The following is a 7,541-nucleotide window of genomic DNA, read 5'->3' on the forward strand; positions in this document are numbered from 1 at the left end:
ACTTCATGTCGAGTGTTGGTGAACCGCAAGACTATGAAAGGTGAACCTCGAGACTACCGTAAATGGGCCGTACTAGATCAGACAGACAACCGCACTTATTTAGACTAAAAACCGCACTTCATTGGACAGACAAGTGCACTGCATGATTTATTTTTTGTGGGACGTAATTTTTCCCAAACGAGGTGGAGTACACTTCTTCAGACTAAAACCCGCACTTCATCGGACATACAAGTGCGGTGCATGATTTCTTTTTTGTGGGACGTAAATTTTTCTAAACGAGGTGGAGTGCACTTCATGTCAAGCGTTGGTGAACCGCAATACTATGAAAAGTGAACCTCGAGATTACGGCCGCGACACTACCGAAAGTGAACCATGTGAGTTTTTTCCAAACTCAATATTTTTTACGTGCGTAGACCGGTCGAGTGGACCGCAGGGACTGTGCAAGTGAACTACATCTAATAAGAAAGCGAGCTTCTTTTCAGATGCTTCTAACGCTGCGTTTGGATGTTCGTGTTGGGCTATCGAATTGGATTTGGTAATGGGCTGACCCCAATACAGACGTTTGGATGTACTCTAAAACAACCCACTGAAAGGAAACGATACGCTGGAGTTTTCGCTCGCACGCGCCCACCCATCGCGCCAATACAGTGGCCTGGACCTCAGATTTCGCCTGAATTGCTTCCCTCCCGCAAAACAAAATGCTTCGTCAGTTCTTTCCTCCCCCTACCACGAGACAGAGGGTTCGAGAGAGGAAATTGCCGCCGGGCAGATCGACAGCGGCGCCCTCGCAGATCCACCACGCCGGCCGGCGTAGGTATGGTCGTCGCCTCCCCTTCCCTTCTTCTTCTGCCGCCGTCCCTTCCCCTCCTCCCGCACTGCCCCTTCTCGTTCTCTTTGGCCCTGCTCACCGTGGCCAGATCGGATCTGAAGCCAACGGCGGCAGTCCACTCCGGCGCCGGCCCTTCCTTTCCTCTCCAGCCGTGCGGTGGACCACTGCCGGTGCACATCTCCTCTCCCTCGGACCACCTCCTGGGCCGCCCCTTCTTCTGTGTGTCCAGCCAGCCCCTTCTTCATCCATGATTCTTCCCTATCTCCAAGCAGCGTACTCTGTTTCCTTTTCTTCCCAGCCCTTTTGTCAATGATTTGCTAAGCACTGATGTGTCCTCTTGTTGCAGGTTGGATTAAAAGTTGGAAGCCATCTAGGCCTACCTGACGTATGAATATGCAATTTTGTGAACTATGCTTGTGGTGGTCTGATGCATATGCTTGTCTTATGATGAATTTGATGCATGCTTATGTATGATTTCACGCATCATGGTCATACAATTTTGTGAACCTTCAATGCTTGTGGTGGTCTAATGCATATGGTCATCTTGAATGATGCATGGTTATATTGAAATTAGCCCAAAGTTAACATAATTAATATATCTGCATTGTAGTTGCATGTCACAAATGAATTTTATTGCTTCCATTACCGAAGAGAACAAAAGAAGAAAAAGGAAAAGGATCATCTTGACAGCGATGTATGTTGAGTCAGTTTGTCTTGGCCTAGCTTATCTTAGTACGCAGAGAGTACCGAAGAGTTTGCGATGCTTTAGTGATGAAGATCTTCGATATGTTCATAGGAAGTACTTGCTGAAAGAAATGTACAATGGGTCAGAAGTAACTTGCTATGATGAGTTGCGCTTAACCAAAAGGAATTTTCATGATCTTTGCACGATGTTGCGTATGAAGTGTGGTCTGAAAGATAGCGTATATGTCACTGTAGAAGAAAAGGTTGCTATGTTCTTGTTGGTGGTTGTACATGGTATTAAAATGAGAGTGTTGCGTGGCACTTACAAGCGTTCTTTAGAGACTATCAGTAGGTACTTCTGGAATGTGTTGACAGCCATTCTTTCCCTAACCGGGGAGTTTATCAAGCTTCCTGATCCTTCTATTGAACCTCCGGATGATTACAAATGGAAGTGGTTTGGAAATGCCTTGGGAGCACTAGATGGGTGTCATGTTGATGTTTCTGTCATTGCGGCTGACGAAGGGAGGTATAGGAACAGAAAGCAAGATATCACCACTAACATGCTAGGTGTTGTTGACTGGAACATGAAATTTCTTTATGTTCTACCTGGCTGGGAGGGATCTGCATCTGACTCCAGATGCAATGAGAAATGATCGTGAAGATGCATTTGTTATACCTCATGGTATGATTGTTTCTCTTGGCATTTGGTTTCTTTTTGTGTTAACGTTAGCTAAATCTAATTGCTACACCATAGGAAAATACTACTTAGTGGATGCTGGCTACACCAATGGACCTGGCTTTCTGGCTCCATTCAGATCGACTAGGTACCACTTGAAAGAGTGGGTCTCAGGTCAACAACAACCCCAAACTGACAAAGAGTTGTATAACTTGCGCCATTCTCGGGCTAGAAATGTTGTGGAGAGAACTTTTGGCCTATGGAAGAAAAAATGGGCCATTCTACGAATTCAATCTTTCTTTGACATAAAGGACCAGGTAACAAGTGTCCATATGGTGTTGAATAACATATGGACTATATGACATGCTAATTTAAATATAAATCATTGCAGATTCGAATTATTAATGCTTGTTGTGTGTTACACAACTTCGCAAGGGATAGGCAGCATATGATGGATGATTTATTGCTGCAAGAAGTTGATGCTGACCTAGCAAATTTGGAACATGAGCCCGTGGACGACACTGACTTGATTACATATGTTCAAGTCACTAATGAATGGACCAACTTTAGGCAAGAATTATCGCAAGACATGTATGCTGAATACCTTCTCAGGCATGCTGAATTAGAGATGGTGTAGTTAGTTGATGGTGGATTGGTTAGTGGATGTGCCTAGGTGGTGGTTGTCTCATTTTGTGTAGTGCCTAGGTGGTGGTTGTCTCATATTGGTAGTGCCTAGGTGATGATGGTAGCTTGCTGATTGTCTTTTGTGTGATAGCTTGGCTGACCATGATGGTGCCTTGTGTGGTCTTTTGTACATGCATCATCTTCATATTAATATATATGTGATGGATTTTCTCGAAATTTGCACTCTCATTCAGAATTTATTTGACCCAAAATACTTTTTTTCTTTCTGCAAAATTGTTATTCTTTGTAGCAGCATGGCTGAAGGAACTGGTACTGGAAAGAGGACTTATGTCACATGGGATGATGAGATGGACGCTGCCTTGCTTGAGGTACTTGTTCATCATCACAACATGGGTGACCATTCACAAAATGGATGGAAAGCACATGTGTACAGTGCAGCTATCAAGAATGTGAAGGAGAAGTGCAATAAGGATATCGCGAAGAACAACATATTAGGAAGGCTTAGGACTTTCGACAATCAATTTGACATCATTAACAAGATCCTTTCTCAAAGCGGTTTTGGTTGGGATTGGGTCAATAATAAGCTATCCATTGATAGCGACGATGTGTGGACTAAATATTTGGAGGTAACATCTATACATTTGCATTGTTTTAATTATTTTTTTATACGTAACAAAACAGGGTAGCAACTTTACTTCTCTCATGGGTGTATTGTGCAGGCTAATAAGAAGGAGAAAGCATTAGCTTCTTACAAGACCAAAGTCGTGAAGCACTGGGAAGCCATCTCTACCATATATTCAAAAGATCATGCGGACGGTGAAGGTGCCAAGACAGGTGCTGAGACTGCTGCAGATCTAGAAGAAACAATTGAAGTCTCTCCAGAAACGGTACCAAAGAGACAACAAACAGGTGATGCCATTATGTGCATGATTGGAGAAATGAGGACTACTTTGAAGGATGCTTTGAAGACAACTGATCCACTTCCATTGCCAAAGGTTACTACTCCTTCTGAAATACTTGCTGCACTTGAGTTGATACCGGAGTTGGCAGAAGTAGACATGTTGCACTCTTACGGAAAGTTGATTCTTAATGAGCGCTTGTTTGAAGCTCTAATGGAGCTTCCCATGCACATGAGGAAGGCTTGGCTGCTATTATTGCCTTGAAGTTATGATAGTTATGATTCATGTGTCTTGTTAAACTTCTTGGAACTATGTACTGTTTGGTGTGTTATGATTCCTTGAACTATGTATTATTGCCTATCTGAACTATTTGGTTTGTTACATTTGGAACTATGTACTATGTACTGTTCAACTTCTGTTTATTTGAACAATTGTGATGTTACATTTGGAACTATGTGCCGTTGAGAATTTGAGACATCTATTTAAACTATATGTGTTGTACTGTGTTGGTGTAAAATTATTTTTGATTCTTTTTGTGTCAATATTATATGATGTCATCCTTGATTTCTAGGATAATTGATGATAATTTTTACTATATAATCATCCAATTATAGTCATACAACTACTGTTGTAATGCATATAGTAATGTTGCTATGCAATTCCAGTGTTTGACATCCAAACACGATTCTGTATTGAAACCTCAGGACGATTCCGTGAGCCAATTAGATATACATCCAAACAACCGAATTCGTATTCATGTCGATTACAGTTTCATGTCTGAATTGGAATTAAAACAAATACAATACATAGGCCTCCAATACACACATCCAAACACAGCGTAATAAGAATCGAGTGAATTAAATCAGGCAGGCTTAAGTGAACCGCAACACTACCAAGAATGAGCTTCCTTATCGTTTTTCTTTTATGGAGCGAACCACCAAACCATATATAATGAGCTACATCATTAGTCAAACATTTTTTTGTCACAGAATCCTTTCTCCTTTTCAATTCTTACAACGAACCACGTAGTTTGGCAGAAGAACTATATTGAGTTTTCCAACAATTACGAAACAAACTTTGCAAGTTTTACATAACAAGCCAACAATCGAACAGAATAAAAAAATAGCAAGACCCGGCGAACAACACAAACCAAACGGCCATGGTGAACGAAACTGCAACACTCGCGAGGCTAAACCGCACACATCGCTTGACCGCACTGTACAACCATACATAGTCGACAGCGACCAAATCACGGCAACATAGATGACCAACGCCGGACTGCACAGACACACACACACACACACACACACACACGAGATGAACCGCTGGAGGTGCACACTGCCACACCGCCGAGCTGTACAAAGACACGGAAGAAAAAAACTTGCATGGATGCGTTGCCGCCTTGCTGGAAGTACATGTGCCAATCCTGCAAACACTCTTTTACCCCCTGCTGGAGTTGTGGGCTGTGGCATACTCTGGCCGTGTGGACTGTACCGTGGAGGACGGCGCAACAGGTGGAGGACTTGCAGCGATGGAGGAACCAATAGTTCACTGCACGCCCGAGCTGCGCGGACCACGAGCCACTCGCGGGCGAGCTGCAAGTCCTCAATGAGCGTCTGAACTGCACTGCATCAAAAACAACTCATCATTTTTTTCTTCTGAAAGCAGTAGAAATGGTTCTGAACAACACCAAACCTGGACGGGATTCGCACGGCGAACTGCATGGCGTCGCCGTCAGTACTGCCTATCATGTATGGGCTGGTACCTCACCGGAATATGATGAAGGGGGGTCGGTGAAGAGCTGGCCTTGGTTCCACACTACATCACACGCGCATGGGCAGAGGGAGGCCCTCAGCGACCTCGAGCTCACCGTGCACTGCCACCTGCGCTTCCATCCTCATTACTGCACTGTTGCTTTGACCTGGGGTGCACGCACACCCGCCGCACTGCACCTCGAGGAACCGTGCACTGCACAGGCACACGCGGGAGGCTCACCATGGCTGGAGCGTGCTGCCTGAGCCGGCTTGCTAGCAGGAGGAGAACCAAAGAGGGGCCACGGAGAGGTGGTGGGCGCAGCCGCCGGCGAGGAGACAGTGCACGTGGGAAGGCCATGGGAGGCAAGCCCGAAGAAGATGAGAGGCAGCAGCAGCAGGTTGATTTGGTCGGGGAAGGGCGGCGCCGGAGCCTATACCGAAGTGGAGCCGCTTGCTCCGTCGCCGGCGAGGGGCGGCGTGACGGGTGAAGATGGTGCCCAGATCCATCGTCGGCCATTCGCGGGGTGGCGGTGGAGGTCCGATTCATCGCCGTCCTTGAGCGGCCTGGCGGTAGTGCCCGGATCCATCGCCGACAGTGCACGGGAGGGGTTGTGGCCTCCATGGATCCGGTGTTGGAGAGGATGGGCGGCGCGGGAGGGCCGTGGCCGCCATGGATCCGGCGTAGGGGAGAGTTGGGCGGCGCGGGAGGGCCGTGGCCGCAATGGATCCGGCGTAGGGGAGAGTTGGGCGGCGCGGGAGGGCCGTGGCCACCATGGATCCAGCGTAGGGGAGAGTTGCGCGGCGCGGGAGGGGCAGTGGCGGTGCGAGGTGGGCTGGGGCGCAATGGCCGGCGGCGGGGTTGCTCTGGTGGGGCTCCGATGCGGGAAGGAAGTTGGTCAACCGGGCACGAGCAGGGGAGGAAGAAGGTGGGAGGGATTGGGGAATGCGCATGGGGACGAGGAGGATAACTGGGTGGCGTCTTTTTTTTCCTCACCCCGTGCATGCGGTTCAGTAGCATCAGCCTGTTGGTTCGGTTCGGGGCGCGGGGTGTTAGCAGGATAAGATTTACTGTTAGCAGAAGAATAAAGAAATCTAATTAGGTGGATAGTGATTACTACTCTTTTGGTGTATGAATTTTGGAATAAAGGAAATCAGAAAAAATGATTTCATATGAAATCCATACATAGTACAAAAATCCATAGTAAACTTTATATTATATGTATTAAAATTAGATTGACCAAGTCAAAATAGTGATGTTTGTCGTTAATATTTATTCTAATACTTCCATTTATTAATTTATACAATAATAGTCATGTGAAAAACACTGCTTAATGTTGTCTACATACGATCGTGTGCAGACCTACACTGACGTGCACAAAATTTAACAATTCTGGAAGCACTAATGCATGAGTCTACACAACAAAAAATAATAGTCAAGATTTTGAGGTAATACAAACTATCTACGCTAGCGGTATGTCGCATATGTGTTCGTATATAAAAATAATAGCGAAGTGCACAACATATTACTAGAGATGATGTCAGCAATCAGGTTCCTAAATGTACCAATCCATATCTCTTTTTAGACAAGATTAACTAGCCAATGTCAGGTTTAATCCAGAGTTGAGTTATTCTTGCACGCACTAGATTAACAAGAAAACCTGACTTGGAAATATAAAAATATATTAAGCAATAGCAATCTAGCAATTAGTTATAATGAGTTCTAATTATAATTATTGTTGTAGAGATTTAGAAGTCAAAATACTAGACATATCATAAATGTGCATTCATCTATGTATGCATAGGGGGAACCTATAATGACTATCACCATCTGGAAGTACATGCATGGTATCGTGTAAAGGTATGCAACTCTACGCTCACTGGCTATGCCGTTCAAGAGGATACAAGATTCATGCCTATCACCGCCCCGGTTATGTCTATTCATCGAGTCTGTCTAGAAGGAACGAGCCATACATGAGGATCACTAAATGCTAATCGCAATGTTACTAAATGAGGTTATGGTTCAAGAAAATCTTTGACAACCCAGAACCAATACT

General features: G+C 45.1%; 1 long non-coding RNA gene across 2 annotated transcripts; it reads right to left on the reverse strand.

The window, feature by feature from the left end:
- Positions 1 to 4,762: 4,762 nt before the first annotated feature.
- Positions 4,763 to 6,520, reverse strand: LOC123078068 (uncharacterized). Of its 2 annotated transcripts, none has more exons than XR_006437052.1 (2): positions 5,429 to 6,520; positions 4,763 to 5,354 (listed from the first exon to the last, which is right to left on the reverse strand). It is a non-coding gene; the product is annotated as an uncharacterized lncRNA (long non-coding RNA). The 2 variants fall into 2 exon arrangements; XR_006437053.1 differs by having other exon boundaries at positions 4,763 to 5,359.
- Between the last annotated feature and the right edge of the window lie 1,021 nt (positions 6,521 to 7,541).

This window comes from Triticum aestivum, chromosome 3D (genome assembly GCF_018294505.1).
Source record: "Triticum aestivum cultivar Chinese Spring chromosome 3D, IWGSC CS RefSeq v2.1, whole genome shotgun sequence".
NCBI lineage: Eukaryota > Viridiplantae > Streptophyta > Magnoliopsida > Poales > Poaceae > Triticum > Triticum aestivum.